The 19,128-nt window shown below is 38.4% G+C and overlaps 1 pseudogene; it reads left to right on the top strand.

The window, feature by feature from the left end:
• The first annotated feature begins 12,022 nt into the window (after positions 1–12,022).
• On the top strand, positions 12,023–12,653 carry LOC114707443 (annotated as a pseudogene).
• The last annotated feature ends 6,475 nt before the right edge of the window (positions 12,654–19,128 follow it).

Genomic DNA, 19,128 nt, shown 5'->3' with positions numbered 1-19,128 from the left:
TTGTGAATAGTTTTGACTCAGTTAGTGCCTGTTCGTTCAATAAGACCCTCAAAATAATAACAATATTCATAATAGTATGCTATATTAATGAGGCTTTGCTCATTCTTTAAAATTTGTATAGTGATTTCCCAAACATTGTGTGTTAAAACTAATCAGTCTTTATGAAAACTGGAGAGATCTGAGTTGGGAGAAGAAAATATACTTTCTCAAATGTTACAATCTTCAAATATGCTAAGAAAAGGTGCAACCCAAACAAATTATAACATGTTGGGGGATTTTCTGTGTCATTCCCAGGTAAGGGGCTGGGATCTAATTGCTTTGGAAAACACAGTACCTTTTTTTTTTTTTTTACAGAAGAATTGGTACCCTGCTGTTGGGATTACTGCACCAGAAGATAGGGAAGCTCATTAGAGTCTTGAAGAAAAAACTACTCAGTTTATTCACATTTGTAAATAACACAGTGAGGGAAAATAAAAAGGCCACTGGAAAGAAAACACTGCTATCTACCAAGTACAATAGAGTGAATGTGCCAAATACAGGGTACAATTGCAGAAAGTACTTAGCATCCAACAAGTAAATGCATTTTCTTGTTTTTGTATTGTGATATATTATGTCCCCCAATATATTGTGTACCCTAGTAAAACTTATCTGGGGTTAGAGAACAGAACAGCCATTAGATTAGGCATAGAGGCCAAACAGTGGTGCACACGCCTTTAATTCTGGCATTGTAGAGGCAGAGATCCATCCAGATCTCTATGAGTACAAGGCCACACTAGGAACAGAGCCAGGTGTGGTGGTACATGCCTTTAATCCCAGCACTTGAGATCTCATGTCTTTGCTTGAGAAGGACACACGCCTTTAATCCCAGGACTTGAGATCCCATGTCTTGCTTGGGAACAACACATCCCTTTAATCCCAGGAAATAATGGCAGGAAGCAGAAAGGTATATAAGATGTGAGGATCAGGAACTAGAGGCTTTTAAGTTTTTAGGCTTTTTAGCAGCAGTTCCGCTGAGATCTATTTGGGTAAGGACTCAGAGGCTTCCAGTCTAAGAAAACAAGATCAGCTGAGGAATTGGTGAGATCAGGTTGTCTGTGGCTTGTTCTTTCTGCCTGATCTTTCAGAATTTACCCCAATAGCTGGCGCCAGGATTTTTATTTAATAAGACCATTTAAGATTCATGTTACATTTATTTTTGTTTGTTTCTTTATTATTACTACTACTACTATTATTATTAATAATAATTGGAACCCCTGTTTTTCAAACCATGGTGGTGCTTAATATACTTTAAAATTAACTAAAATGCTTTGTTGAAATATAGATTCCTAGGCTCCAATTGAGACTTATTAAATTTGAATTAGGGAAAGGCCCCAAGTCTGTATTTTCAACAAATACTGTACTCACTCCACTGACATTTGAGAAGCATTATTCTTCATGACAGATAGTTTGTAAATCATGTTTCCTTTAATTCTTCTGATACAAGTCTAATGTTTCATGGAAAAAAAAAAACATGGACTCAAATAGCTCTAACTCCACAAGAAACTGCCATTCTAATATAATTCAGCTTGACTTCATGCTCTGTCACTATTCTTATATGAAGCAGTGGCAGGGTGGGGAGAAAGCTGTGTTCCTAGGACTTGCTTTTTTGAGAGGATCTCAAGCATAGCTTTGGCCCAGCCATGGGACAAGAAAGAAATTAGCAATGTTGGAGCTTAAGAAGATAGTAATTTAATGCTCATCAAAGAAGAGAATAATAGCTGCCTCCTCCAATCCTCCGCACTCATATGGCAAGCCTTTTTCAAAGTCACCCTGGAAAATTACATGACATTTTTATCACAGTCATTTTCAGGCTGGGTCATTATCTTTAACCAAACATTTGCACCACATTTTGAACAGACACATATATCAGGCAGGCAGTAGATTGTGTTAGCAAATTCAAGGGGAGACTTTTCCATGATCTTTCAGGGCTTGTCAATCAAGAGATGCAGTGATAAGGGAAAAAGGGAGAAAATGTCACAGGAAAAAGTAAAACCAAATGACAAGCCCAGTTATCAACTCAAAGGACTGAGGCTAGAGACTGAGGTTTTAGCTAAATGGACATGTCTCTTGATATAAATGGGTAGCACTTAGGAGATAATTCTACACAGTCAATCTCACCATGGAATCCCAGGCTGTTCATATGTTAGTGCTGTGACCTTGGGGAACTGACTCAACTACATGGGATGTCAGATATTAGAGACAAAACAATCTTTAACTGCTTTGCAAAGTATAGCAGCACCTCAAATACCATGCACATTCACATTGCCACTTAGGTGATCTTTATAAATGTTTTATAGTTACTCCCTAGGTGCTAAACAACTTGAGTCCTGCTAACTTAGGTGAGGAAAAGCATCTAGCCTCTTTCTGCCATGTGCTTAGTCTCCCTCACAGGAAGTTTGCAGATAGAATGGCTTCAGCCCTTTTCAACTTTCTCCCCTTCCCTTGTGGATATCACTGAAACATGTAGTGTGTTGACATTGTACAAATGACTCTAAGGTGGTAATTTATTGTGCACTGGGTGCAATTTGTTTTTCGATGTCCAATGAAGCAAGGTGTCAACAGTTTATCAATATATGACACGAGGTTATAGATCAAGCTTTTAGGAAATATAGCTGTGTATTCTCAAGGCAGATGCAGGTATGTATAAAGAGTTTCACAGAGGGAGAGGAATCTATGCCCGGTTTAATTTTAAAAGCCTAGAGAATCTGTGTAATAATACGTCTAGCTTTGGTATTTCATGTGCATAGGACTTGGAGAAATGATTCACTGTTAAAGTTTGGGCTGTAAAATGGAATATGATACGACTCCAAATACTATACAACTCCAGCTTAAATGAGCAAAATAGACCTTTTTGCTAACAATGATTTGAGCATTGAGTACTAAATAAAGGAAAATAGTAAATAAGCAACATTTAGAGGAAGAAAGAAAGATATATACTAGGTACTGGTCTTGATTATAGAAACACAAAGATGGCAACATAAATGATGCTTCAATTATAGTAGACATCATAAATGGATGGTTAGTCTGAAATATAAGAAAGCTCACTATTACATGACAGGACCTGCAGTTGTGCAAGTAAAGAAAACATACATGGGCTGCATAAGGATATTCACAGAAAACCTCACTAAAAATAAGAAAATCCTAAGAGGCTCACGTCTTAAGAGGCTTTCATCCAGTCTTCGTGCAGATTCACAAGGGGCACAGTCTTTATCAACTTATTCTGTTAAAAGCAATGAATAGACTTTCTTTTGTTTTTTATTTTTTCCCAAGTAAATGGCTTAGATAAGCAATTCTGAGTCAAGGCAGTTAGGTATAAGAATAGGAAAGTCCAGCTTAATTAAAATGTCTATCTGTACTCAGCACCTTATTTCACTGAGATTTACTAAAGCAGATATTTGTTGTTAATCAAAAGTCAATTGATTTCCCCAAAATATTTATTGAGACTTAACAACTCAGTTATGTGTGTTGTGTGGTTGTTAAGGTCTCAATAAATCTGTTTTCCCAAATCAATGGGAATTTAATTAAAATGCAAAAAAATAACTATATGGTTTGTTTCAAATCCTTATTTTACACAATTAATAGGATGCTATTAAGATCCTGATTTAGTGACTGGAGGGCAGGGAGGATTTAGTGTCCATTAAATAGCCTTTGAGTATGATAGCAGCAGGAGAGGAGACAGGGGGGAGAAAGGGGGGGAAACCAGCTAGATGTCTGCTGTGGAAGCTGCCAGAAAGCAGTGGGAGGTAGACTAAAGCATTGCAAGGTATGGCAAACTTTAAATTCCAATTAGTCAGGACACAGGCTTCCCAGTACATCTGAGTCACATGAAAGTTGGGTCACAGTGACTTAATTCAAATCCTTGCTTCATTACTGTTCTAGTGGCAATGGAAGTAGCACTGGAATTAATTAGCAACACACACACACACACACACACACACACACACACACACACACCAGTTCCTTTACTGCTACAGTGACTGTGAACTTATTTGAAACAGTGTCTTCCTAGACATGATCAAGTTGGGATGAGATTTACCTAGAAGCAGAGTAGTCTTAGTCAGACAGCTAAGATCCTTACAAAAGCAGGTAGCAGACACCAGAGGACACCAGAGGAGAAGACTATGGGAAGCTATAAAAAAGGAGGAAAAAAATTAAAGTGACACTTCTATAACCCAAAAAAGGTGATGAACATTTCTTGCAGCAGTATACTTATAGAACTTTGGAGGATGAAGGCCTGAGACAGTTCAGAGAGACCACAGCTTTAGCAGTACTTCGAGATTGAATTTTTAGCCTGCAGATGTAGCTAGAGTTTTCCTGCCTTGCCTGCAGTCAGGACAAATCTCTATCACCCTCCAGTCCCACAGCCGCTCAGACCCAACCAAGTAAACACAGAGACTTAAATTGTTTACAAACTGTACGGCTGTGGCAGGCTTCTTGCTAACTGTTCTTATAGCTTAAATTAATCAATTTCCTAAAATCTATACCTTGCCATGCGGCTTGTGGCTTACCGGCATCTTCTTCACATGCTGCTTGTCATGGCAGCAGCTGGCAGTGTCTCCTCCCACCTTCCTGTTCTCTCAATTCTCCTCTCTGTTCGTCCCACCTATACTTCCCGCCTGGCCACTGGCCAATCAGTGTTTTATTTATTGACCAATCAGAGCATTTGACATACAGACCATCCCATAGCTCTTCCCCTTTTCTTTTTTTTTTTTTTTTTTAAAGGAAGGTTTTAACTTTTACACATCTCCCAAACCAGCTTGGTATATTTGGGAATTTGGGCGTAGCTTCTCTTACTACTTCCTGCTGGAGGGGGGGGGAGGCTGTATCTTATGGGGACACAAAGAAAATTTTAGGATTATGGAGTAGTCTGTGAGGGTGTATTGTGTGAGCCAGTTGCCTTGAATCCAATCTGGATGTTGGATTATCTGGGCCATGGTGTCATTGGAGACCTTTCAGGGGGTCTTGGTGGGTCAAACTTCATGTATATTAATCTGGAACAAATCCATAGCCTCTCTCTTTCTGTGGAAACAAAAGCAGAGCCTCCTTTCCAAAGCAACATATCCTTATATCCAAATTTTGAAGTCAAGGTACCTTTAAAATATACATTTTGTTATAACTCAACAGCTTTTGCAATCAAATATTTTTCTTCAGTTACGAATATCAAAGAAAACATAATCCAGATTCTCTGTGTGGTAGCCATCTTTACGTGGCTTATTTTTTATATTACCTTGAGCCTATTGTTTTAAACTGCAGCATTCTAAGACTGAAACATTACTGGCACTGTGGCTGCTGGCTCCGCCCACTCTAGCTTCCCAACATGGTGGTGGTACATTTTCTGACAGCTCTGGGAGCCATCAACTCTCAGAAATAGGGGGTCTATGCTTCTATGAAAGCCCAGAAACCTCTTTTTGTTTTGTACTAGCAAAGGCTAAATCCACCGCGCAGCTTAATGTGCCACTTGCAGAGGCCTCATTCCCGCCATATAGCAGGTCAAGCGCACATGCCAGGAACCCGCCATAGTAGCTCAAACATGCAGGCTGCCACTAACTTTAGAGAAACAACTAGGAACTGTTTTTAGCTCCGTTTTAGAATCTTTTTTTCAGGTTTTAGGTGGAAACTCTTGCCAGCACGTTGAGCGCCATCCAGAAATATGAGAAAATACATTACTACAATTTGTAGTATTTTGTTATGGTGGACATTAAGTCAATGCACATATAAATAAATCTCTTATAAAAGAATTGGTCCTTGATATACTAATCTGCCTCAGTCATTCTAGAGCTGTGGGAAGCCAGACCAACCCAAGAATTCCTTAGAGCCCCAATGAAAAGACAAAGGGAACTTTATTTATGTGTCTTTGTTCAGGAGCGAACTTGGCAAGACCTGTCTGGTGCTTGAGCCAGTGCCTCAAAAGAGTCAAGGTTGTGGTTTTGGAGGACATGATTCTTCCCCCGGGCTGTGGTTATCAGTTCTTAGGCAGCTGTGTCAGAGGTACCCTGTTTTCTTTTTGTCAACATTTCCTGACTTAGCTCTCTACTGACTTTGGTCTCTTTCCCCCTTACACATAGTATATAAGCTGCTATGTTTCTCAACAAATTTACTTGGCATAAGTCAATAGCTTATGCAAGACCTCCTGGTCCCAGCCTTTGCTTTTGTCTCATTTATGTCTCATCTCCTTTGTTTCTTATCACTGGTTCTCTCACTTGACACCTTGTGATTTGAGACCCTTATTTCTGCTGATTCAGGTCAATGGGGCAAAGACCTTCCCAAGAAATTTTATCTCATTCATGTGGCACAGCACTTCACTCTTTTGAGTCTGGAATGGCTTACCCACCAATCTCTTTCTCTCCATCTGTTGAGGTTCACTATTTCACCTTGATAAAAAATTGTTCACTATATATTCACGAAGAAGGAAGCTCTTTTCCTGGTCTTGTTTTATGTTGATTTCTTCTTTCAAAAGACAAATCCTTATGAATTTCATAATTTAGTCATGAAATAATAAAACGTAATGCTTATTTAATTAATAAGTACCTAGGGCTAGTTTGGAAAATGTATACATTTATTCAAGAAAATAATCTAATGTGTATTTTCTGTGTACAGTATTAATCCCACAGACAGGAGAAGACCACCAACCCAAATTAGCACCAAATTAAAATAAGCTTTATTCATTTACACATCAGAGCCTATTCAGTGGCTTTCTCCCCCTATGGTGAGGCTTATGACCAGCACCAAGGCAATTTCTCAAACTCTTTTGATAGGGCAAATCCATAGGGTCAGGTATTTTGTGAATAGGCACAGTTACAGAAACGAGACCAGGCAGTTAAAGAAAGTGGGTCATGGAACAATTCTGAAAGTACTGACCATTTCTGAAAACAGGTAGTTCTGGGGGGAGGAGGTATATTATGGTACATTCTATGGTTTTTGGGGTAGGGCACAGCCTGGCTCTGAGAAACAGAAGCTCAAGTTTTATAGTAAACAGAAACTTAACCTGGCTACAGACTCAAAAATGAGTCCTAGGAGCAAAATGGATATGAGCTGGTTTTCACATGTACAATGCTAGCAATAGAAGGTGAGATGAATTTTAAAAATTTGTCATCATAGTGTGAATATAATTTGTCTCTTCAAATTCATAATGGGGGTTGAACATCAAAGTACTCTGCTAAAAGAATTAAGAGGGTAGAAATTTACTCTGTTGTGTTATGTAGAGTTGAGGCTTCTGAGGAGTACTTATACCATATTTGGTGTAGGTCATATATACTATAGAACATTGATGGCTTTTATAGTACAGACCACAATGGGTTGTAGCCAAGGGATGCCCTCTCCAAAATGTGCTACTTGCTAGTTGAAATTCCATCTTGAAAAACTTCGAGTTAAGTACACCTAGTTATTTACCAAGTTGTCTGCTTTGGGTATTTTTTAGCAGTTATCCAAAGCTGATTATTTTTCCACTTACAAATTTTGTAGCTTGCTACCCATAGCCATAGTTAGCAGTCACAAAGAGGTAATAAGTAATACTTTTACTTTATTTATTTTTTTTTTACTCTACAATGGAAAGTTATTTCTTCACGGGTAATAGTCATAGCAGAAAAGACAAAAGCCAGGACTAGGCTTTGTAGCAGAGACCATGTTTCCAAAGCAAAGACTGGAATGTCTATTTGGTAGGGTTGGGGCAAGGACTAGGAAGCTAAAAACTGTAATGCAATTTAACAACTGTAAGTAGTTGTTCTAAGCTCTCAGCAGCATTATCAAATGGCTTTTCCTGTTTACCATGTCTTTTAGGAGACAGGAACAACAACAAGAAAAGTCTCAGGATGCCGATGATTCTATCTGACCCTGTTCCAGCAACAAAATTTTCTCTTATATGAACATCCTAGAAAGCTGTTATCTGATGCTGACTTTAAAAAATAAGTAGGTAAGACAGGTGAAAGGGAAAGATGATCTTTTGAGGAAAGCCAGCTGGAGCTATTAGACTAGGTCACAGAAAAGCATTTAACTTCCAGTTGTTCTTAAGTGTATTGATTTTCCCCACCATGGCACCCCATGGCAGGCCCAATGGGCAGCTGACCTTGAGTGACCTGCTACATCATCCAGCCCCTTCTGCAGTTTAATAAATGTCAATTTCTCACAATCTTTTCAAAGTAAAGGCTTTGGGCATTGGAAATGAAAGCTGAAAAATTCTCTCATTCTCCCTGCTTAATAACCTCATGTTCCTCTTCTGAGTTAGCTCATCTACACAGAAATTGATGAAAGGAGAACAAGTAGCATCGTAAATACTCCAGCAGGTGTAATAGGGTTAGAAAGCTGGCATCTTATCTAATTAAAGCTACACAATGGAAGAGACAGCTTCTATTACATCTGCGCTCTTTTACATAAATATACATTCAATTTATGAGTCTTCCAAAGGGCCTCTTTTTGCTTAACATACAGGCAACACAGTACATCTCAGTTCAAGACCAAGTGTGGGTGGACAGCATCGAGGAAATCACTGTCTCTCTCAGACATGTACAGGCAAGTTTTCTTTCTGTCATTGTTCCATAAAGAGAGCAGTGTAACAACTATTTTCACTGTATTAGGTGTCGGAAGATCTAGAAGGGATTCAGACTGCACAGGTAGATGTGCATCAGTCATGTGTAAGTTCTACACAATTTTGTATGTGGAAGTTTAATATTCATAAATTTGGATAGCTATAGGAGTTCTCATTGCACAGCTCTATGGATAGAAAGTTCTAACTATACTTAGCTTTCTCTCTCCAAATTTTACTGTTTACCATCTCCTTTTTTCTCCTTGTTTTTCTAAATCTATAGCTTTGCATTCTGTCCATTCCTGTGGCAGACATAATAGGAGCAGATACATTTGAATATATCAGGCTATGATAAAATGTCTTCTTAATAAGTAAGAAACCATTGAGATAATTTGTTGAGTCTTTCATTCTTTCAGTCATCCAATTAATGCCATGCTAGTGCTATGTGTACCTCAGGCACTGAGCAGCATGTCATATTCAGAGAGACCAAAGGCTCGACATTTAGAGATTCACCAACTAATGAGAAACATTTAGGAGGTTATTTTCTTGACAGCAGCATAAGAACTCCAAAGCAAAAGTTGTATGCGTTCTGCTTTTCCTCATCTGTCACAAGTCCCATTCTTTTCCAATTGTCTGTCAAATCAGGACATAGATATTCCATTTTATAGATAAGTTAATCAAGGCTAAGAGATGTTAAAAGGTACAGGTAGAGCGTTACAACTTAGAATGCGAAATGTAAGGCACATAAATAAGTGAATAAAAATCCACCTCCATTTTTTATACTCTGTAAGACACTAATTAATTTCCATTCATTTACACTTAGGAGTTAATTTTCCTTACTACAATAGTAGGCACAGAATGTGAGAGTCGATCTTGAAACTCTCAGTTTTCCCCTGGACACACTTGCAGTTATTAGTTTATCGTCTTCCCCATTCCCTTTCAATATGAGTTTCTTTGGGTATGATCCTTGGCTAAGACTTGACCTATCATTTGGATGGTGGGCATCATCTAGTAGCAACCATTGTTCTCAAGCTTTCCATCTCTTTTCTTTTCATCATTCTGAGTCTGAAGCAAGACATAGTTAATGAAACATTGTCTAAAATCATAAGCTTATACAGGGAGGAGTGTTGTCAATCAAAGTATAACCTAGCAACAGGTACTTATTAATTGCTGGTACTTGTGAGAGTAGCTTTCTATTGGAAATGGAATCTTTAAAGGTATAATCAAAGTAAGAGAAACATATGAGAGTGGGCCTTGATACAATATCTCCCTGACATCCCTAAGGGATGAGTAACCAGCTATGTGAAAACAGAACACATAGGGCAAATGCCATATGACAACAGAGAACAAATTGAAGTGATGCAAAATTACAAGCTGATGACTGCCAAGGAATAACGGCAAGCACCCAAAGTCAGGAGGAGCCAAGGAAAGATTTAGCTAGGTCTCAGAAGGCACATGCTCCATTTGTTACCTTGCTTTACATAGTCACTCCAGAAGTATAAAAGAATGAATTCTGATGCTTATAAATCACATATTTGTATCACTTTGCTGATGTAAACTTAGAAATCTAATATAAGGGATTCTAAAAATGTCTTAAGTTTTTAACTCTGAGTCTGGTTACCTTACTCTGGATGATATTTTCTAGTTCCATCCATTTACCTGCAAATTTCATGATGTCATTGTTTTTGTTACAGCCGAGTAGTATTCCATTGTGTATATGTACTACATTTTCTTTATCCATTCTTTGGTTGAGGGGCATCTAGGTTGTTTCCAGGTTCTGGCTATTAGGAATACTGCTACTACAAACATAGTTGAGCATATATCCTTATGGTATGATTGAGCATTCCTTGGGTATATGCCCAAGAGTGTTATAGCTGGGTCTTGAGATAGATTGATTCCCAATTTTCTGAGAAACTGCCATACTGATTTCCAAAGTGGCTGTAAAAGTTTGCATTCCCTCAAACAGTGTAACAGTGTTCCCCTTTGCTCTTCATCCCCTCCAAAATAAGCTGTTATCAGTGTTTTTGATCTTAGCTATTCTGGCATGTGTAAGATGTTATCTCAGAGTCATTATGATTTGCATTTACCTGATGACTAAGGATTTTGAGCAATTCCTTAACTGTGTTTTGGCCATATGTACTCACTCATAAGTGGATATTAGATGTAAAGCAAAGGATAACAGACAACAACCCACAGCTCCAGAGAAGCTAGCTAACAAGGAGGACCCTACGAAGGACACATGGATCACTCAGGGAAGACGAAATAGATGAGATCTCCATGAGTAAACTAGGGGTAAAGGGAGGCAATGGAGGGTAGTGGATGGGGGATGAGAACATAAGGGAATGGGATGATCAAGCTGGAACAAGGACGGAGTGGGAGAGCAATGAAAGAGATACCATGATAGAGGGAGAAATGATGGGGATAGGGAGAAATGGCTGCTAGGGAGGTTGCCAGGAATCTACAAGAATGACCCCAACTTAGAATACTAGTGACAGTGGAGAGGGTGCCTGAACTGGCTTACCCCAGTAATCAGATTAGTGAATATATAGAGCCTCCATCCAGTAACTGATGGAAGAACATGCAGAGATTCACAGTCAAATACCAGGCTGAGCTCCAAGAATCTAGTTGAAGAGAAAGAAGAGGGATTCTTTGAGCAAGAGGCATCAAGATCATGATAGGGAAATCTACAGAGACAATCAAACCAAGTTAGTAGGAAGTCATTAACTTCAGATCAACAGCTGTGGAGCCTCCATGGGACTGGAGTAGGCCCTCTGCATAAGTGAGACTGTTGTGTAGCTTGACCTGCTCAAGGGGCCCCCTGGCAGTAGGATTAGGATCCATCCCTGATGCATGAGCTGGCTTTTTGGAGCCCCTTACCTATAGTAGGACACCTTGTATAGCCTTGATATAGGAGGAGGGACTTGGACCTACCTCAACTGAATGTACCAGGCTCTGATAACTCCCTATGGGAGGCCTTACCTTGTTGGAAGATGTAATGGGGAATTGATTGGGGAGAAGACTGGGGGGCAGGAGGAGAGAAGAGAGGGGCATCTGTGGTTGGTATGTAAAATGAATAAAATATTTCTTAATAAAAAAGAAGAAAGCCTTCATTCTACATCCAAGGACTGTGATCACTCCAGACACCTACAGTACTTGGTCCACATTTCTGTTGTACTTTAATGTTCAGAGGGCTGCGAGCATGGAATCATGTCATGTTCGGACTGCAAGGAACAAACTTCACATCACATTAACTAATTTCTTTCAGCTCAGGGGATTTTGATTGCAAAAAAAATGTGAGTGAGCAATCAAGGAAGGGAGTGAAGATCCAAATTTTCCTTCTTAATTTATTGTCTTCTAGTCTTTACTAGTCTTTTCTGTGAAGTTATTGTGATTTAAATGTTAGATATTTCCCCGTAGGTTTATGTGTTTGAATACTTGTTCTCTAGCTGGTGGAGGTATGGCTCAATGCAGTTATGCTTGAGCCAATCAAGCCACTGCTGCTACACCTCCATGGCCAAGGGCAGTCATGAGGACCACACCTCCACAGAGAAAACAGATGAGTTCAACCATGACCCTCAGTTGAACCAAGAGTTACTCTTCCTGAGAAAGAAATTAAAACAACTGGAGGAAGAGGAAGAGGAACCTTTTAAAATATGTGAGCAAAGCTTTCTGGTTTGCTTCAGTGAATGACTTCAAAGAATGGAAGGAGCAAGGCACCAGTGACATAAAGCTCCTGTAGCATAAGAGAAAGGGATCATCCATCTTTTCATGAGGAGGGACAAGACCCTGAAGATACGTGCCAGCCACTATATCACACCGATGATGGAGCTGAAGCCTGATGCTGGCAGTGACTGCACCTGGGTCTGGAATACACACGGCATCTTTGCTGATCAGTGCCCCAAGTCCAAGAGTTGCTTGGAATCTACTTCCTAAATGATTTTGAGCTCCACAAAAGCTCAAAACAAATTTGAAGAATGCAGAAAAGAGATTGAAGAGAGAGAAAAGAAAGGAAGGCAAAAGTGATAATGCTGAAACAGTGGCTGAGAAACTAGAAGCTGTTTCTGTGAGGGAGCCTTAAGAGAAATCTGAGAAGTAGCAATGAATAATTCTCTGTCTTTTGCCTTTTTCTTTTTACAGAGCTGCCCCACCCGTTAAGGTTTGTTTTTATTTTGTTTTGTTTCCACAAAGGACTTTATAAAGAACTGAATTCCAACCTGCAGACTGTTTTTTTTTTCCTCCCTAAGTTTTGACACCATGGAACATGACTTTAGAAGTCCATTCCCCAGTCATGAAATTGTACTTTGCTAACTTTTGTTTCCACAGGGGAAACACTTATTTATAGTCATCAAAAATAATGAATCAAAACTGCCTTTGAAAACCTGAAAAAAGAATTATGACAAATCTGACAATTTTGCTCTATTATGAGATCTTTTTTTCTGATAACAGAGATCTTTCAAGTTTTAGTAGGATTTTACACACACACACACACACACACACACACACACACACACACACAAAGATAATTAGAGCATCAGTAGTACTGTTAATAAATTCATAAATCCATACTATAAGTTACCAATAATGTATAGTATTTGGGTGAGACTGGCAAGATTGCTCAGTGGATATAAGTGCCTGCTGCCAAGCTAAGTGCCGGGGACGGCATATCAGATGGCTGATATGCTGCCAGCAGAGACTGGAAAGAAGGGGACCCGAGATTGTGGACTATCAACCCTCCGTGTGTTCCCCTCTGGATCTTCTGCTTAGCATGCCTCTAGAGGGCCAAGGCAGAAATGCCTACGTGTCTCAAGGTCATGCTTTATGGTGTGCACATGTCATGTCCTTCTTCATATAAATACTTCTTGTAATACTAGTCTTTTTCTTCTATCTGATCTTCATGTTCTGTGTTCTTAGATCAATGGTGATTTCTGTGATACAGGAAAGGAGTGAAGTAAATTTCACAAGAAATCATACAGAGATGATCACCCAGATTTGGGTTAAGGCAGTTATGTAGTTCATAAAAAAGAACCTGCAGCCTGGGGAAGCTTTTTAGGCTTGGATAAACTACCAAATGTGTGGTCAACTATAACACATGGTATGATGTGTATCAACACACTGGACTTAAATAGGCCATGATAAATAATTCAGTTTCTGAGGATATTCCAATGACATTGTGTAAAACTTGAGACCCTAAGGGGTATTGGATGTGGTATGTGGTATGTAGATGAAGTAACATATAGATGGGATGACAAACTAAAAGTGTGGAAACCTAGAATAGAAAAAAAAATAGTGGCCTCCATCAAGAAAGAGAGATGGCAACTTTAATTCAGATACTTCTTATTCCTCCTGAAGGAGTGTGGAGATAATGTGACAATTGATGGCATGATTGCTACAAGTTTTATTGGGTTCCTAGATTAAAAAGAGTTGCCAAGAAAGGTGAGCTACCTTTCATAGAAGCTCTATAAATTAGACTAGGTCTTCCTTGAAGTTGTTGGATATAGAAGGACAGAAGTTCCTGACTTGCAGGGACAGATTTTTTATTTGAGGTGATTGTAGCCTACCAGTCATAGTGCTTAGTGTTTGCAGATGGGTGAGGAGGAACTTAGGTGGCTACAGGTGTCTTGAGGTCAGAGCAGACTGTGTGAGAAGGCAATGACTGGTACATTGACCAGTGTTCTTATTTTTATCATTTTTGTGAAATTGCATGTTGCTAGCCTTTGGGTCAAGTACTCAAAAGATTGTATAATCACTAATAATAAAAATAGATTATGCTTGCTTTGGTGTTAAGTCTGGGATAGTTACTGTGTTTAGAGAAAGATGATGAAGAATATATTGGTGATTTTATAAAAATAATCTTTGGAATCATGAGAACATTTTGTATTGGGTGATTTCCCCTTTTCTTTCTGTTCTCCCTTTACTTATGATAATAAAAGACTGAGGTTACCAGGATAAAAGCAAAAGCTAAAGAAGCTGTAACAAAAGCTACTTTTTTAATTAAAAAAAAACTAAAATTCCTCTCTCTCTGCTTCTTGAATGGATACCATGTGACCAGCCGCCCCATTCTTCTGCCACCAGGCATTCCATTCCATGATAGACTGCATCTCCTTGAACCATTAGCAAAATAATTATGATGATGATGATGATGATGATGATGATGATGATGGAAAAAAAACAAAAGTACCAACCATTTTTTCCTTAGGCTTGTTTGTCAATGATTTTGCCACAATAATGAGACAGGAAACTAATGTATAAATGGTAATGTTAGGAGACTGGGGTTGTGGCTTCAAGTTCAGGATTTAAACTCCTTTCTCTTCTCCCGAGTTCTTCCTCTTTTCCATTCAGAACCTGTCATTTCAGCCCCAAAATTTTAGCTACATCTCTCAGACAGCAGAAGACTTTGCTGTCCACACAAACCTTAATCCAAAATAGTTAGACGAGTTATTTGGGTGACTCAGTTTTAGAATCCTTTCTCTGTATGTTTTAAATTTGTTTTTGGCATAAAATTGTAAGGCAGTGACTATTTCCAGTGACAAAATCCAAAGGCTGTGGTTCTGCATGTATTGGCAGCTTGGCTTCTCAACATGCCGCATGGGAGAAGCCAGAGCCCAGAGAGAGAGAAAGTTGCCAATAAACTACAGGAGGCAACTGCCCGCACCATGGAGACCTGGCAAAATGGTTCTCTCTAAACAGGGAAGCACTTGCTTTCTGTAAGGTGACTGAACCTTAACTTCAGTGAGAAACTATTATTTTCCATAGGTGAATGCCTGTTTTTTAAGTGTCTTACTTAATTTCCTTTATAATGCTATCAAATAAGTATATATTATAGAAAAAATAAAATCTGCAAAATATAAAACTCTGCTATGAAGAAGAACAGATTATGAACAATTGATAAAAAACAGGAGATAGGATTAGAGAGGTGACCCAAAGCAAGATGCCAGATTTCACTATCCACCCTTAGTAATGTGAGATCGAACATGTAACCAGTACAGAAAATCTGATGGAACCTCAGCACAGGCCAAGCACCATCAATTCATGCTTTAGAAAAAAACTCTCCAATGCATATGAGAAAAAAATTGTTGATATACAGTGAAACCAGAAGCAAGAACCAATTTGGAAGTTATTATAATAGATGCCGTGAGACTTGCAAGGCTGGAGAGTGTTGAGGTACCATAAGGAGTGTAGCAGAGGCAACTGAAAATAGTAAGTACTTTGGCAGGACATACAGATCTAGTTGGGGAGCTTTTTCTGAGACTGATCCATATATCCCAATGTCATATCATAAAGGCACAATCCAAGGAAAAAGTTAATACCCATAAGCCAGATTCTCAAATTGGCAGACTTAAGCAATCTGCATTTTTTAGGTGGTGGGTGGAAAGCATTTTTATCTTTGCTTACAGAGACTAGAACATAATCAGTTCTGCAATGAAAAGCTCCAGGATGAACATATGTGAAATATAGTCATTTCCATTGTCCTAATATTCAATGGGGGATGGTGCCTTAAACATAGAGGGGAATTTTGGGCTTAGAGATGGTGATGATGCACATTAAAAATTAATGATAAGCAAATGTATCATCTTCCTCTAGTGGCCATATTACTTCACCTGCAGATAGCTCTGAACGGCACCTCGGAAGAGATTACATCAGTCTCTAATTTCAAAGAATTGAGTCTAGCAATGTGATCACCAAACATATACTAACATTTGTCTTCAACAAGTCCCTAACTTCAAAATGAGTAAGAGCACACCATCAACCCTGTACCATGGCTCTGGCTGGGCAGTTCAGAGAACTACAAGGAATTTGTAAATAGAAAGGAAATTATGATTTTAGAAGGAAACAAAAACAAATAGTCCAAACAAGTACAAGACCTTGCCTACCAGGTCATTTCTGTGATCCATCACCAGTTGCATTGATTTCAAAGAAGAGATGCAAGGACTGAAGAGAATGATGGAAGAGGCATTTTGCAGTAGCATCATGTGCTTGGCTGCAGACACAGCCTTCTACTTCCTATTAGAAACTTATTTCCTGCTACTTTCCTTGGGCATTCACAAGCCCATAAATTTCTCACACTGAAGGATATTTATGTCTCATATTCAGTTTTCTTTGAACAACTGACAAAAAGGATGTTTTTGAAATGTTCATCATAAAAGATTTTTCTGGCTCCCTCAACAGGATTTTTTTCTGGGATACTGTCCCCAACAGTATCACAACTGGATTTTTGATCACAGTGGAAAGCATTCGAATAATGGTGTGCAAGTTTGTAAGTAAATGACTTAGGATAACGTTTTGTGGAATTTTCTTATCTGTGCCTTTAATGTAATAATTGTATTCAATCATGGCACTGTTTGACAGCTAAAGCACGAGATGAGAAGCAGCAATTACAAGATTTTTTACTTACATGCAAGAATTAAAAATGGTAACCTCATATGATTAGAACTGATGCTTAGTGAATCCTAATCAAATGTTTGGTAGAAGCCAGGTGGAGAGACAATGAAAATACAACCTTATGATCTGAATCTAGATACTTTGCCAAAGTGCCCACAAGGGGATGGGCTATAATAGCAAAATGGGTCAATTAGAGAAATAAAGGTTGCTAAAAGTCTGCTGAAATAACCTAGGAGAACAATATTAAAAGATGGAGTTAGGATGACAGAATTAGATTGAAAAAGAGAGATAGATCTCAGAGGTGAATGACACAATTTGATAAATTGTTTCATAGGTTGAATGAAAAGAATTTAATTTAATATCATCATCATCATCATCATCATCATCATCATCATTTTAAGTAAGACTATATGCCCCGCAACTTCTTTGGTGCCCAGTTCATGACACCCAAACTGAAAGGTATGTTAAATTGTGGAAGCAGATGTTTAGTAAGATGTTTAGATGGAAAATGGTCCATGAAATCTTTCCTCAGTGCTTTTGAATCTCAACTAAAATGCATGTCTATCTGAATTGCTACTTTTCTTAGATGGAAACTATAAAACTGGAAAAACCACATTCTGCTCAGGGGAACATTTATTATCCAAGTCTTAATCAAACAAAACCTTTTATTTTGTTGATATTTTCAGCATGGATTTTTGGTTCCAATCACAAGTGATCTCAGGGTAGGGAAGGTGGGACAGGGAAAGAACATCATAAGAGAAGAGAGTGAGGGAAGATTTTTGGAGATAAATATTTGTAATGTAATTACAGATCTATCATCAACCCCACTATAATTTACTGTCAATCATCATGCTGATGATAGGATCTTCCTTCTGAGGTATAACTCTCATGCACTGCAATTATCTCCAGGATGAAGCTTCATGCTCAACCTCCTGCCAACACAGAACTATGTGGAAACTAGTTTCAGCATTAGAGATTCCCCATTTCCCCACCAGGGAGGTCATCACAACCTTCAGTCAAGCTAGTTGTATATCTGAGGCTTTGTCTAGAGTGTTAGAAACAGAGGTTGATGCTTTCTTACACACTGCCTTTTTCTGACATCTGTAACTCTTCTGAATGACAGGTGGGAGGTAAAAGTTTGGAATTAAAAGGTCTGTATCAGCCCTGTTATTCAAATGCTACCTCGACCTCTCTTTATCTAATAGATATATGATAGCTTAAAATATTTTTCTCTCTTTAATATTTCCAAATCTACTTACTGATGAATATGTTTTCTTCTTTTGCCAAATTAAAAGAGAAATCATATCAATATTTACTCAACAATATTATATAATACCTCATTACCTCTTCATTTCTAGTCCAATTACTGCATGATATTAATGGGAATAAAAACTATTAATAGAATGTCTGGTTACTTAAATACATTAGTATGACTCCACATGTTTACAACTTTCATATATTTGTTTATTTGTCTGAAATTTAACAACTTGTTCTTATTTCATTGAGTCTTCTGAAGAAAGAATCCAGCTTCTTGTCTGTCAGTTAAATACATTGATACAGGACATCTTTTTAAGCAGGTCTTGAAGAAGGACTATTAACTTATGTTAACCAGATAAACAACAGCTTGAAGAGAGCACAGAGGTTGAGAAAGGAGCAGCATTTTACATTATATGTATCTTTTAGAAATACAATCAAACTACAGACTAGAACAGAGAAAAATCTAGAGCAAAGTATAGATTTTTGACACAGTTTAAAATCAATATGTGATATGACATGCTGATATCAATATATTTAGATAGTGTATGATTTACTTACATTCGTCTGGAACTGCACATGGATTTATTAATTTTTGTCTTTATCATTCTCTTTTGGTTAAACAAGTATTTATTTATTTATCTATTTTTATTTTAAAAAATTTCTTTCCTTTTACATACCAACCCCTGTTCCCCCTCCCTCTCCTTTTCCCATTCCTTCCCACCTACCCCCATCCCATCCCATCCCCTCCTCATAGAGGGTAACTTCATAACAGAAGATTATCTAAAAGTCACCAGGGCCTGCAATTTCATGTTCCATAATTGTCCTAAGCTTGCACATTTGCTCCAAACAGGTTCCACCTCTATCTGTCCCTTGGTAGAGAGAATGGTGCTTAACTCTTAGCAGATTGCTAAGGACCATGCAAAGGTAACCAGATA

The sequence above is a fragment of the Peromyscus leucopus genome, chromosome 5 (genome assembly GCF_004664715.2).
Source record: "Peromyscus leucopus breed LL Stock chromosome 5, UCI_PerLeu_2.1, whole genome shotgun sequence".
NCBI classification, from domain to species: domain Eukaryota; kingdom Metazoa; phylum Chordata; class Mammalia; order Rodentia; family Cricetidae; genus Peromyscus; species Peromyscus leucopus.
Note: the sequence above shows the minus strand (reverse complement) of the source record. Positions and strands in the feature narration are given on the sequence as shown.